This window comes from Zingiber officinale, chromosome 6A, assembly GCF_018446385.1.
Source record: "Zingiber officinale cultivar Zhangliang chromosome 6A, Zo_v1.1, whole genome shotgun sequence".
Lineage (NCBI taxonomy): Eukaryota > Viridiplantae > Streptophyta > Magnoliopsida > Zingiberales > Zingiberaceae > Zingiber > Zingiber officinale.
In genome coordinates, this window is record NC_055997.1 from 7,441,117 (window position 1) to 7,456,228 (window position 15,112).

General features: G+C 34.5%; 1 pseudogene; it reads left to right on the forward strand.

The window, feature by feature from the left end:
- Positions 1-2: 2 nt before the first annotated feature.
- Positions 3-15,010, forward strand: LOC121994584 (annotated as a pseudogene).
- The last annotated feature ends 102 nt before the right edge of the window (positions 15,011-15,112 follow it).

Consider the following 15,112-nt stretch of genomic DNA (forward strand, 5'->3'; position numbering starts at 1 on the left):
AAAACAGGCTATATGGGTGCGGACTATTAGTGAATGCAGGAAATAAACTGGGCATATGGGTTGCAGAATTGTCTCAAACTGCCCTCAATGGGTCACTTGCTGATTATAGCCTGATTAGAATATCAAGATACTCTACATTTCTCATCTCAAAGTCGAATTGCAAGCTTGACAACGATGAATTTTGGTTGGATACACCAAATGCAGTTCTGAAAATATTTAGACATGTGAGAAACCCTGAATCAATTATTAGTGCATTCAGAAAGGCATCTAGTCGCATGGATTATAGGCCTAATGAAACACTTTATAGTTTATTGATTGATAAACTTGCTCATTTTCGGAAATTTAGTTATGTTGATGAACTATTGGAAAGGGCAAAGCGGGAGAACTGTGAACTCTCAGATGATGATTTTTTTATAGATTGATCAAAATGTACGGTAATGTGGCAAATCATCCTGATAAGGCCATTGAGATTCTCCTCAAGATGCCAGATTTTAATTGTTGGCCCACTGTCAAGACTTTCAATTATGTTCTTAATATGCTTATTAATACTCGGCAGTAGGAAGTTATACGTGAGGCTTGTTGGTGTAATGGCCTTTAGGTTTTGATATTTAATAATATGTTTAATGGAGCTTGATCAAGTTGACATAGTCAAATGAGAAGTCTAGCCAGGTTAAAATTGACCAAGTGATTGCAAGTGGTTAGTAATATATCGAGTGACTAGTAAATCCAAGTAAGTCAAGGTGATTGATGCTTGGCAAAAGGAAAATCCTAGGAGAGGTAAATAGGGGAGGTAATCCTAGTTAAAGAGGAAACTCTAGGGGGGCATAATCGTAGGTCTTGAATGAGTGAACTCCAAGTAAAAATCATAGTGAGTAAGGCTAGATGATGAAAAACCTAGTGAATGAAACTAGACTCTAGTGAGTAAAGTTAGGTGGTGAAAGTTCTGGTGAGTGAAGTCAGGTAACAGAATCCTAGGGGGAGGTAACCCTAAGTAGTGAGAAGTTTTAAAGGAGTAAACTCCAAGCATGTATGATCGGATTGTTTCCGGTTGACCGTGCGTGATCAACCAGATCAGCGGATTTTGGTAAACCTAAATATAGTTTTACCAATACTATTTTGCATTACTATTTTTGTTGTTGTGCTAATTTAGTATTGGAGAAAAAGTCTTAGTGGATCAAATGATCATACACTGAGCAAAGAAAGTCCAAACAAATCTGAAGGATTAGATATTTGGCAAGTGAATTGAGGTACGTTACTGGAGGTAGTGAAGTGAGGTCGTGTCCTATTAGGGACAAACCTTAGATACTGATCTGACTAAGAAACCAATGGTTTCTAAATTGAGATCTAGACAGTCTTAATTGTTTGTTTCATGCATATATCTATTCTAACATTATTTTGCAGGGAAAATATTGTATTTATTCTAACCTTGTTTTGCAGAATAAAATGCTCTCACTTTATTTTACAAGTGTTCCATCGACGGAAAGTAAGGTTTAGTCGACGGATCCACAGATTGTTCCAATGATGGAACAGAGTGTTCAGTCGATGGATGACATTCAACGGATCATATCAGAGCATACAAGGAAGATAAGGTTCAATCAACGGATAAGGTGGTTTAGTCGATGAAACAGCTTGATTTACGAGATATGATGGATCGAATCACAGCAAACAAGGAAGAACAGAGGTTTCGTCGATGGATCAGTCGACGGAACAACTTGATTTCTAGGATCAGACGGATCGAATCGCAACACACAAGGAAAGATTAGAGATCTATCGACGGATAGATCATTTAGTCGACGAAAAGGATCAATCGATGAACAACTTATCTGTCGACTGAACGAGGGCTATAAAAGAAGGGCTCAAGATTCGAGCTGACATAACTTCTCTGTTTAAGTCATTTGTAGTTGTGCTTCATTCCGTCACTACACGTGCAAGCTCTACTCCTACGACACCGGAAAGCTCACCGACAATCTATGCCTCTTGTTACTCAATAGTTGTCAGTATAATTATATTTAAATTCCATTATACTTGCACTTTCATTCATATAGTAAATTGTCCAATGAAAACGGTCGACGATCACGGGTCTTGGAGTAGAAGTCACCACAGGATGTAAACCAAGTAAAAAAAAATCGACTTATCTTTCGTCTATTTTTTTACTTCATTTCCATGGCATACTTTGTTTTTAACTAAAGTAAAGAAAAATTTTAAAGTGACGAGATCCCCCCCCCCTTCTCTCTCTCAATGAGCCTTCAATTAATATCATAGCAAAGACTCTTGATTTTGGTGCAACTACTAATCAAGAATTTCTTTTCTTTGCTTTTATTTATTAAGGTGTTATTTTTATTTCTATTGCATTACTTACACCAAGACAAAAGTTCTATTGCAAGTACAATGGTTCAGTCCGAAGAATATTCAATCGTATGCCCCCCACTCTTCAACGAAAATAACTTTTCTTATTAGAAAAGGAGGATGGACATCTTCCTCAAAACAGACATTGAACAATAGTTCTGCATCCGCCAAGGCTACAAAGTTCTAACTGAATCCGGAGAAGTCCTTCCACCAGAAAAATGGAATGACAAAATAAAGAGGGAGATCGAAGTTGACTCAAAGATGCACAACACGCTCCAGTGTGGACTAATAAAGGAAGAGCTCAACCGAGTTAGCCCAAACGACAACGCTAAAGATCTGTGGGACTGATTAGTTGAGCTACATGAGGGCACTAACGAAACCAAGATAACTAAACGATACCTCCTATTGAATCAATTACTTAATATTAAAATGAAGGAAGGTGAGACCGCAAATCAACTCCATATGAGGATCAAGAACATCTTCAACGATCTACATCTCATTGGACACCAAATCAACAACCGCAACTTAATAAGATATGTACTAAACTCGTTCCCTCGAAATCCTTTATGGGCATCCATGGTGGATGCCTATAAAGTCTCAAGGGGTCTTTCCAAAATTTGTTTAGATGAACTTTATTGTGAACTTGAACTACACAAGCAGTCTAATTCAAGTTAAACCGAGAAAGGTATTGCTCTTATTGAAGGACCAAAATATTTACTAAAAAGAAGAAAAGATTTTCTAAGAACGATCTCAAAAAGGTAGTACAATCCACACTAACCAAGTCACTCTCCAAGAGTCCAAGGTGACATGCTATGCATGCAACAAAAAGAGGCACTACAAGTCCAATTGCCCAAATAACAAAGAAGGAAACTCTAAATCAAGAAGAAGACACTAACGGTTGGATCCTATGTGGCCGACTAGAGGATGGTGAATAGCTTGAAATAAAATTCAACTCTTTCTCGTTCTTTTGACTTTGATTAGTAAGCACAATTAATTAACCAAAATAATTAACATAAAAGAAATAACAACTTATAAAAGAAATGAGTAAGAAGACCAGAATTTACTTGATTACAACATAGGTAGTTGTTAATCCAAGACAGATAAAAACTCTAGAAAGATCTTCGTTGAAGGCGGAGAAGCCTCTTACACTCTTTAATAGCTAAGAAAGTTGCTAGGAAATGAATATAGAAGTTGTTGTCTATTTTCTAACTCTAGGAGTCATTTTATAACCCCTAGAAAATTCTATCCGAAACTTGAAGTGACCTTCAATAAGGTCCAAGACGCCTCCAATGTGATAACTTTTATCCACCGAAGATAAAAGTTTATCTTTGGCCAACAACTATCGAAGGCGCTTCTTACAGGCTAGAAGGTGCCTTCGGCATTGTTATAGAAGGTGTCTTCCTAGCCATTGAAGGCGTCTTTCCTGTAGTAGATCAGCTCCTTAGTTGATCTTCATTAGGTGATGCTCCGGCCTTCTAGAGTTGAGCACACTGGAACCCAACTCTGGCCTTCTCCTAGAGTAATCCTCTGCTTCAACTTCTCGTCTCTCGAAAATATCGCACGCTTCTTTCTCATCCGTTAGCATACTCTTCCGCAGCACCTTATCCCTCAGACGCACCAAGCCTGGCAACTCTTCCCACATCATCCTTCTCGCTAGTTGAGTCTTTCGCTCAACTTCTTGTGCTCCTAAGTTCATGCACACTTAGACATAAGGATAAAACACAACAGGATCTAATTTGACTTAGTTGATCATACTAAAACTATCACAGGATAAATATTAATTTCCTCCTTTTCAAATGTGAGCAACACAAGTTAAGTTAAAAAATAACAAACATAGTGAAGTAAATTCAAGCATTAAAAATACCAATTAAAATAATAATATGCAAAATGTTACCTCCCTATAGACTTAATCTATAAATCTCTCTATTTGATCACATTAAAAATTAGGGTAAAAAATTATAAGGGTTACAAGCAATCACTAACACTTAAAAAAAATCTGGAAATTATTTTTCAAAAAAATAATTTTTTATAATTTAAAAATTAGTTTTAGAAGAAATAATTTTAAAATTATTTTTATTTGTTAAAAAATTCTAAAAATTTTTATAACGATTAAACATGCTCAATCAAAATAAATAAAATTTCTACGAATAAATAAAAATTAAAATAAATAGTAATTAATTATTCTATACAAAATATGTTTTTTTTAAAATAATACTTAACAAATAGATTTTGAGCTCCAAAATTCTTGCAACTTTTTCCCAATATATAAGATAGACATTATGTCTTCAATAACAATAAAAAAAAATGAAAATATTTTTTATGATAGAGAATATGATATTTTATCAAAAAAATAAAATTTTTTAAAATAACTTTGCGAAATAATTTTAATTTTAAAAATAACAACGGCTAGGAGGTCGTCGGCGTCCGGCACAGCGGCCAGGAGGCCAGCGACGGCCGGCACAGCGGCCACCAGGCCGTCGACGGCAGGCAACTGCCAGTGCCGGCCGGCACAAAGGCCAGCAGGGCACTGGCGGCCACAAAGAAAGGAAGAAATAAACGAGGGGAGCTTACCGACGAGATCGGGGAGGAGGAAGAGGAAGGAGTTGGCTGCCACACGCGCGGAAAGAAAGGAAAGGGGTCGAGTTAGGGTTTTTTTCCGTCTTTACCGACGGAATCTAGATTCCGTCGGTAAAGCTATTATTTAAAAAAAAAAAACAAGTTACCAACGGAAAGTGTTTTCCATCGGTGTATTTTTTTTTAAAAAAATACATATTACCGACGGAATTAAAATATCCGTCGGTAATGTCGGAACATTACCGACGAAATCTTTGATTCCGTCGGTAATGTAAATATTACCGACGGAATATTATCTTCCGTCGGTAATTTTTAAACATTACTGACGAAAATTGTTATCCGTCGGTAGACCCGTCGGTAAAGTTGTTTTTTTTTGTAGTGTATGATTTTTGTTAAAAAATCATAAAAACTAATATAGTGGTCACTAATAAAATCTTTTTTCATGAAAAATTAAGATTTAATTATTTTAAAATAGAAATTATATAAAATAATTTATTTGAAAAAGTTAGACAATTTTAAGTAAAAAAATATTAAATCAAATTAAAAATAAAATATGCATAAAGATTTAATCTATGCATGATTTTAGAATCCAATATAGGTTCCTACCTACTGGATTAATCAAAAATTTTCTTAGAATATATTTTTATTCTATGCAATTATATAAAATAGAAATTATTAAATCAAATTAAGTTAGACAATTTTATAAAATAATTTACAAATAGAAAAAGTTAGACAATTTTAAGTAAAAAAATATTAAATCAAATTAAAAATAAAACATGCATAAAGATTTAATCTATGCATGATTTTGGTATCCAATATAGGTTCCTATCTACTGGATTAATAAAAAATTTACTTAGAATATAATTTTTATTACTTTTTTGATTTGACCCCCTTTTGGGATCTATAATACCAATGTTGTCCTTGATAATTTCTAAAATTTGATGTAGTAAAATTTGAACATGCAGAATTTTTCAAAATTTCTATTTGTTCTTTCAATTTTTGTTTTTCATCCTTTAGTTTATCATATATTTCTAAAAGACACACATTCGCTAAGATTGCTTTCAATTCTAAAGCTACCTTTTTCAAATTAGTATTTTTAGACTTAAGCTTATATAACGATCTAGTCATAGATTTAATATTTGAATATAATTCGTAAGGAGGTAGTAAACATACCTCACTTACCAGAGCCACTCTGAAGCTTGTTTCTTCCTCCTTACTGTAGGTTTCTTCTGAGGAGCCTCCCCTTTCGTTTGTGCTCTCCTCCTAGTGATTTGTCATCAGTGCAAGTCCAACGTACTCCTCCAAATCAGATTCTGATGACGACTCATCCCAAGTTGCTTTTAGGGTTTTAAGGCTCGGTCCTTTCTTATTGTCCTTCTTCTTCTTCAGTCTTGGGCAGTCATCCTTGATGTGATCTTCTTCATTGCAGTGATAACATCTCACTTTTCTCGTTCTTCTTTTCTTGGCCTACACTTCATTGAATTTATTTGATCTAAAAAATTTCTTAAATTTTCTTAACATAAATGTCATTTCGTCATCGTCGAGGGGAGTGTGACATCTGATTCGTCCTTCTTAGCTTTAGGGCAATGTTATTTAATTTTTCTATGTCCTGAGTATCTACACAATGAAACTCGTGAAGTTCAAAAGTAAAGAATAAACTTTCAAGTGTACTTACCTAGAGATCCTTAGAGATGTAATAAACATCTACTAAGGTTGACCACTCTGGAGTTTTCAGAAAGACGTTAAGTGCATACCTTAAAGAGTCACGATTTGTTACCTTTTCTCCGAGGTTGTTAAGTTGAATGATCAGATCTTTGATCTTAGCATGGAGTTGAGCTTCCTTCTGTCCCTTGTTCATACAGAGATTTGTCAGTTAACTTTGAAGGATGTCCCGTCTCACTAATTTTGCTTCCAAAGTGCCCTCGTAAAGTTCTAGGAATTTCTCCCAAAGCACTTTTACGGAGTCGTAGATTCCGATCCGGCTGACCTCCTGGGGCGAAAAGACGCTAAGCAGATGGAATTCCGCTTTGCCATTAGTCATGAAGTCGGCTTATTACTTCTTCATCCACATGCACTCTTCTTTATCGACTCCTTGTTGATCCTTAGGTGCTACAAAATCATATTTTATATTTAGCAAAATTTCAAAATCATTCTTGAAGAATATCTCCATGCGATTTTTCTACATTGCGAAGTCTCCCTAGAATTTTGGCAAGTAGATGCTGGATCCGGTCATCATCTTTGTGCTTCAATCGACAATTAGCCCTTCTGAGATGGTTGGACTCTAATACCACTTGTTGGACCCAGTGCGGCCGGCTTGAGGGGGTAAATAACCTGAAATAAAATTCAACCCTTTCTCGTTCTTTTGACTTTAATTAGTAAACATAATTAATTAACCAAAATAATTAACATAAAAGAAATAACAACTTATAAAAGAAATGAGTAAGAAAACCATAATCTACTTGATTACAATTTAGGTGGTTGTTAATCCAAGACAGATGAAAGGACTAGAAAGATCTCCTTCGTTGAAGGTGAAGAAGCATCTTACACTCTTTGATAGCTTAGAAAGTTGCTAGGAAATGAATACAGAAGTTGTTGTCTATTTCCTAGTTCCATGGGTCTTTTATATCCCCTGAAAAATTCTAATCAAAGCTTGAAGACACCTTCAATAAGGTCCAAGGTGCCTCCTACGTGATAACTTTTTGTTGGGATTGCAAGGTTGCAAACATAGTCCCACATTGAAAACACATGGGAAAGATCATGAGTTTATAAGAGAAAAGATATCTCCATTGGCATGATACCTTTTGGGTCGAGCACAAGAGCAAAACCATGAGGGCTTATACCCAAAGTGGACAATATCATGTCATTATGGAGATATCTAAATTCTTTTCGATCCTTCAATTGGTATCAAAGCTCGGACTACTGCACAAAAGCTATGGTCTGATTGAGTCATGTTGGTATAATATTAACCTCGAACAAAGAAAGTGAGGGCTCCTATCTTCGGATTAAGAGGACCAGACACCAGAAAGGAAGTCCTAGTTGCGGCTAGGCAAGGAAGTCCTAGTAGATCGGGTGGACCAAGGGGCAGGAAGACCTTGTGGGTCGAAGATCAGATATGGGAAACATGTGGTCCTTTGTTTGAGGGGAGGGGGGATTGTTGGGGTTGCAAGGTTGCAAACATAATCCCACATTGAAAACACATAGAAAAGATCATGAATTTATAAGAGAAAAGATATCTTCATTGGCATGTATTCTTTTCGATCCTTCACTTTTATCCGCTGAAGATAAAAGTTTATCTTTGGCCAACGACTATCCAAGGCGCCTCCAACAGGCTGGAAGGCACCTTTGGCGCTATTCATAAAAGGCACCTTTCAAGCCATTGAAGGCGTCTTCCCTGCAGCAGATTAGCTCCTTAGCTGATCCTCATTGGGTGATGCTCCGACCTTCAGAGTTGAGTTCACCTGAACTCAACTCTGACCTTCTCCTTGAGAGCTCCAACTTCTTATCCCTCGGAAACGCAACGCGCTACCTTCTCGTCTGCCAGTGTATTCTTCCGCAGCACCTCATCCCTCGGACGCACCGAGCCCGTTGACTCTTTCTCGTGTCATCTTTCTCGCTAGCTGTATTTTTCGCTCGACTTCTTATGATTCTAAGTTTCTGTACTCTTAGACACAAGGATCAAACACTATAAGACCTAATTTGATTTGGTTGATCATATCAAAACTATCACGAGGTACTTACACCAACGACAACCGAGGAATCATACACAGACGAACCAAGACAAAAGAATGTCTTGCCTCTAATGGCAAGAAAGCAACCCGACGAATCCAAGTCAGAATATGAGTCAGAATTTAAGTCAAGAAGACGAGTCCAACAGAGAATCAAGCCTCGGAACCGTATCCATTTCCGAAGGTTCCCAATAGGTAATATCTAATTTGAAAATCAAATTCTTTAAAATTATTGCATGCTTAAAAAGGAAACTAACTAAATCTAAAAAATAAGTAAAATTGCTCCTTAAGTAAGTTAATAGTCTTAAGGCGCAAATTAACCCAAAACTCTCAACTAACCAAGTTCAAAATGGAAACCCAAATCAGGTTGCAAGACTTGAGGAGGAAAATTTATATTGAAAGGAGAAGTTGAGAGACTTAAGGGAATGCTTGAATGGTTCACTTTGGGATCCAAGAATCTTGACATGATACTTAGATCACAAAAGGTCATGTACAACAAGTTCGGTCTCGGATATCAATCTAAATCAACAAGCAACTCATTTTTTTATCACTTATTAACCAAAATAAAAATTATGTTAAAGTATGAGTTCTGAAAGCTTTTCTAACAAAGAAAGTAGGACCAAACCAATACTATGTGCCTAAAAATGATATTCATCACTTAAGCATAAACCATAAAATCTATGTTCCAGGGAGGCGGCAAACTAATTGTCACCTAAATAACTTAATCTACCCGTTTGGGTATTTAGGACCAATAATATTAGGAAACATTTTAACTTAGTTCTATAAAAGACTGGGATGATAGTAGGTCAGGGAAGCTAAGTCGAAAGTATGTTTGGGAGAATCATATGTGTTCAACTTGGTGCAATCGTCTTAGTGGACCCAACTAAAGGTATTCTTATCTAGTTTGAACTAGTTGAACCAAGACTTAGTATTAAATTTTTTGAGCAAGACTATTTTGAGAAGTATTCAGAAAGTGGTCCCTTGTGATACTTAAGAACGTCATATATCTCGCCACTAACTGAAAACTTATTCTTAAAAAGTTTGCTTGATGGACACAAAGCTAAACCCGAAGCCAACATTAGTTAAAATTGTCCCATGAAAATTAATTAAAACTAAATAAAAATCTTAAATTAACTTAATTCAAAATTGAACCTAAATTAATCAAACTTAACCTTAATTTGATTAATCTTAAATTAGCTAAACTTAGTCTAAATTTAAATTCAAATAAAACATAATTTTAAGACTAAAATTAAACTAAGAATAATTAAACTTAAAATCAAATAAATTTTAAACTTAACTTAAATTAAAATAAAAAGGTAAAACTTTAATTAAACTTAAACTTAAATTAAGATTAAACTTAAACTTAAAATAATTAAAACTTAATCTTAAATGAAACTCAAAATAATTAAAACTTAATCTTAAAATTAATTAATAAAAATTAAACTTAAACTCAAACTAATCAAAACTTAATCTTAAAATTAATTAATCTTAAAATTAATTAATCTTAAAATTAATTAATCTTAAAATTAATTAATCTTAAAATATATAAAATTTAGACTTAAACTTAAATTAAACTTAAATTTAAACTAATTAAAACTTAAAATAATTAAAACTTAAATTAAAAACATTAATTAAATAAACTTAAACTAAAAAACTTAAATGTAAACTAATTGATGCCTTTAAAATCAACTTAATTAACTTTAAATCAATCCTTAATTAATTAATTAACTTTAACAATAAAACTTAATAATTAAAATTAATCATTCAATAATTAATTCTTAAATTAATTTTAAATCTAGGTTATAATAAATTTTAAACTTAATACTTAATTAACTTCAACCTAATTAATATAATTTTTAATCAATTTTAAATTAATCTAAAATTAATATTAACTTAATTAAAACTTTATTTTAAATTAACTTAATTAATATGAGATTAAATTAACTATTTTATCATTATAAAATTAACAATTAATGTTCAATGCTAAATTAATTAAAACAAATAATAATTCATAATTAATAATCATTAACTTAATTTAAAATCAAACAAAAACAAATCTTAAATTAACTAATTAATTATTTGATTAATAACTTAATCCACATAATTAATTTTAACATCATTTGAATTTCATTCTAAATTAATTTAATTAATCTAAAATCAACTTAATTCAATTTAACTTAATTAAGCATTAATTAATAATTAACTTAATCTTCATAGTTAATTAATAAAATTTAATTTAATTAAATTCAAACTAATCTAAAATTCTTAGTTAAACAAATCATCTCATATAACTACATGATTACCATATTTGAAAATTCTAGAATGGGTGAAATGCTAGGAAAAGTAAATTGAAAATACTTTTGATGAACACCTAAACTTTTAGATCTTTAAGTTAACCACGAATACCCTATTGGATATATGTGAATGGAGAAAAGGTGGAAGAGGCATGAAACTTCATTGTGAATGGGACTTTAGTCTCACTTTAGGAGTTTCAAGGTATATTAGTTAGTTTATATTAATTCACATGCATTAATGATATGAACAAATGCATGGGGAGAGGCTCTCTCTCACGCGTGAATGCGTAAGGAGTGCAAATCCAAGGCCTGAATTGCACTGAACTAAGTTGACTCATGTGTGAGCACGACCTGTGCACGCTAAATGTCGGACCAGTCCTTTTTACTGTTTATTTAAGTGTATAACGGATGCATTAAACTGAGGATTAATGCATAATGTAAACGCCCGAGTGAAACGTGGGTGTTTCACTGCTCGACGAATAATGATCATTAATGTTCATTGGTCTGAGCTCCTATATAAGGAGGCTATGATCACAGGAAACATACACACATAAGCAGAAGCTCTCCATCTTCTTTCCCCTCCTCCTCTGTCATGAATCTCTTGCTCGGCGAATTACTCGTGGTAGTAATCAGGTACATCTCAGTTCGCCATGACCACCAGTACTTGGTGCGCATCACGGTTAACTATTGTATCTTGGGAAACAGATGATCCGAAAAACCTTGAAGCACAGTCGGAGGTGGGGCGAATTTGTTTCAAGGAAACTATGTCCATTGCAGGCCTCAGCCTCTTCATCCGCTCAGCTGCACACCTGTTCGATCACACACTCGCTTGGCCGCTCACTCACTCGGCATCTTCCTCCGCTCGGCTGCACGCCCATCCGGCCGCACGCTCGCTCGGCTGCTCACTCACTTAACCACTTTGTTCACTCGACCGCTCACTCGATCGACCTCTCTAACCGCTCGGCTGTTCTGCCGATTGGCCACTTAGCCTAATCGTTCTATTCTGCTGCTTTGCTCGCACTATCCGGTCAGCCGCTTCGCCCGTTCGGCCGTCTCCACCGCTCGACTGATCTGCTAGCTCTGTCACGTGTCAGCTCTTCCTCATGACCCACTTGGTCAATCTGTCCACTCTGCCAACCTACGTCAGCGTTTAGCATTTGGTAGAAAATCAACCCTTATTGATAGTTTGAGATTATCATCTCAGGTCATCTTGATAGATAAGTTGAATTTAATTTAGTATAATTTAAATTCGATTAATTCTCCAATATCTCTAGTAGATTGTTTCTCCGACATACCATTAGACACATATGTATATTTTCCTTGTGGCTAACAAGGATATCCTAAGAAGTGTGAGATTAAGGGGGAGAACCTATTGAAATACATATTTTAAAACCAAAGTTAAAAATTAAATATTTTTTAAAACTGTCTTCAAAAGGAATTTAAAATTTTTTATATTTGAAAACATAGTTTCAACATAACTTCTTTTCTTCTCAAAATTCTTTTGAAAATATTCTTAAAATCATTTTTAGAAAACATGATGAAAAATATATTTTGGAAAGATATTTTTTTAAAAATCATGTTATAAATATTTTTAAAAATAATTATTTTTGAAATTACACATTATTATGCAAAATTCTTTGAAAATTAATTTGTACAATATTTTAAAAATGCATGTTTCCAACAAAGAATATTTTTGAAAAATGTTTAGAAAGTTGTTCAAAATTACTTTGAAAATTATTATACTATTATGTTTTGGCAAATATATTTTAAAAATTGCCTTTGGAAATAGTTTTAAAATTATTTTGCAAAATCTAAAAATTATGTTTGAAAAGGAGTTTTTCAAAATTGAAAATTATCTTTTAAGAGGATAAAGATATTATTATTGGTGCAAAATTTAAGGAATACTTTAGAAATCAAAATATTTATGTAAATTTCTTTTTGATGAATGACAAAATGGGGAGGAGGGTTTAAGTTAGAAGCCTAACTCTTTTGACTTGATTAGTTGGATTAAGTAATTAGTCTAACTTAAACATATTTGTCAAAAATAAAAAAGGGGAAGATTATTGGTACAATCGACCTCCAAGACTTTGATGTTTAACAATATATTTAATGAAGTTTGGTTGACTTAGTCAAGTGTGAAGTCTAGTATGGTCAAGATTGACCGAGTGACTGCAAGTTGTGAGTAGTGTACCGAGTGACTAGCAAGTCCAAATAGGTCAAGGTGACATGATACTTGGTAAGAGGGAAATCCTAGGGGGAGGTAATCCTAGGGTCTTGGAGGAGTGAACTCCAAGTAAAAGCCCTAGTGAATGAAGCTAATTGGTAAAAAACCTAGTGAGTGAACTAGGTCCTAGTGAGTGAAGGTAGGTGGTTAAAGGCCTAATGAGTGAAGCTAGGTGATGAAGCCTTAGGGGGAGATAACCCTCGATAGTGAGAAATCTTGCAGGAGTGAACTCCAAGCATGTGTGATCGGATGGTTTTCGGTCGACCTAAGTATAGTTTTATCAATACTATTTTGTATTATTATTATTTGTTATTATGCTAATTTAGTATTGCATAAAAAATCTTAATAGATCAGACGATTAAACACTGAGTAAGAGAAAGTCCAAATAGATCTCAAGAACTAAATGCTTGACAGGTGAGTTGAGGTAAATTACTGGAGGTAGTGAAGTGAGATTGTATCCTATTAGGGACAAACCTTAGGTACTAATCTAACTGATGAAGCCAATGGTGTTTTTTAAGTTGAGATCAACATAGTCTTAACTGTCTGTTTCATGCATATATCTATTCTAACATTGTTTTGTAGGGTAAAGGCTATATTTATTCTAACTTTATTTTGCAGGATAAAATGCTTTAACTTTGTTTTACAGATGTTTTGTCGACGAAAAGTAAGGTTCAATCTACGGATCCACAGATTATTCCATTGATGGAATAGAGTGTTTAGTTGACAGATTGGGCTCATTCAACGGATCAGATCGGAGCATACAAGGAAGATAAGGTTCAATCGATGGATAAGGTGGTTCAGTTGACGAAACAATTGATTTATAGGATCTGATGGACTGAATCACAGAAAACAAGGAAGGGCAGAGGTTTCGTCAACGGATCAGGTGGATCAGTCGATAGAACAACTTGATTTCCAAGATCACGGATAGGATCGCAGCACACAAGGAAATATTAGAGATTCATTGACAGATAGATCATTCAGTCGACGGAAAGGATTAATCAACAGAATAGTTTATCCGTCGACTAAATGAGGGCTATAAAAGAAGGGTTTATGATTCAAGCTGAAATAACTTCTCTCTTCAAGTCAATTGTATCTGTGCTTCATTCCGTTGCTACACGTGCAAGCTTTGCTCCTACGACACCGGAAAGCTCACCGACAACCTACGCCTCAAGTCCTTCAAGGTTTAATTAAGTGCTCTGAGATTATGTGTAACCCTGGACACTTGTTCCTTTAATATTCTGATCAAAGGCTTGTGCCAATGGGGAAAAGATGGATGCTGCTTTTTCTGTGCTGCAGGAAATACCAAACCAAGGATGTAAACCTAATGCAACTACTTATTCGACAATAATGTATTATCTTTGTAAGCATGACAGCGTAAGTGAATCACTTGATCTTTGCGAGACAATGGAGAAATTTGATTGTTACCCAGACATTAACTTTCAACATTTTGATTTCTGACCTGTGCAAACAAGGAAAAGTGACCGAGGCTATGGGGATGTTAAATACTATGAAATTAAAGGGATGTTATCCAAATTCAGGCATACACCAGGTGCTACTCTATGGTTTTGCTCAGTTCAAAGAAAGTTGTGGAGGCTAAGTATTTTATAGACACAATGATCTCTGACGGTAGCAGGCCATGTTTCTCATCATACAAAATAATTATTGATGGCCTTTGTAAGGAGAACTCTTTGGCTCATGCTGAGATGGTGTTGGAGCAAATGGTGCATCAGGGATTTGTTCCTCAAATGGGGACATGGAAGATATTACAAAAATGCATGTTTTTAGAAGACAAATAATATTCTTGCGTATTTTATGTAATCACACAATTATTAAGGAAGCAAAGTGAAGCTAAGGCACTGCACCATGATTTCAGATTGCGGGTAGGATAATTCTTGTGGTTTGTAATGACTTCTTTGGTTCAGCACTTCATCTAGGATTTCAGATTCACT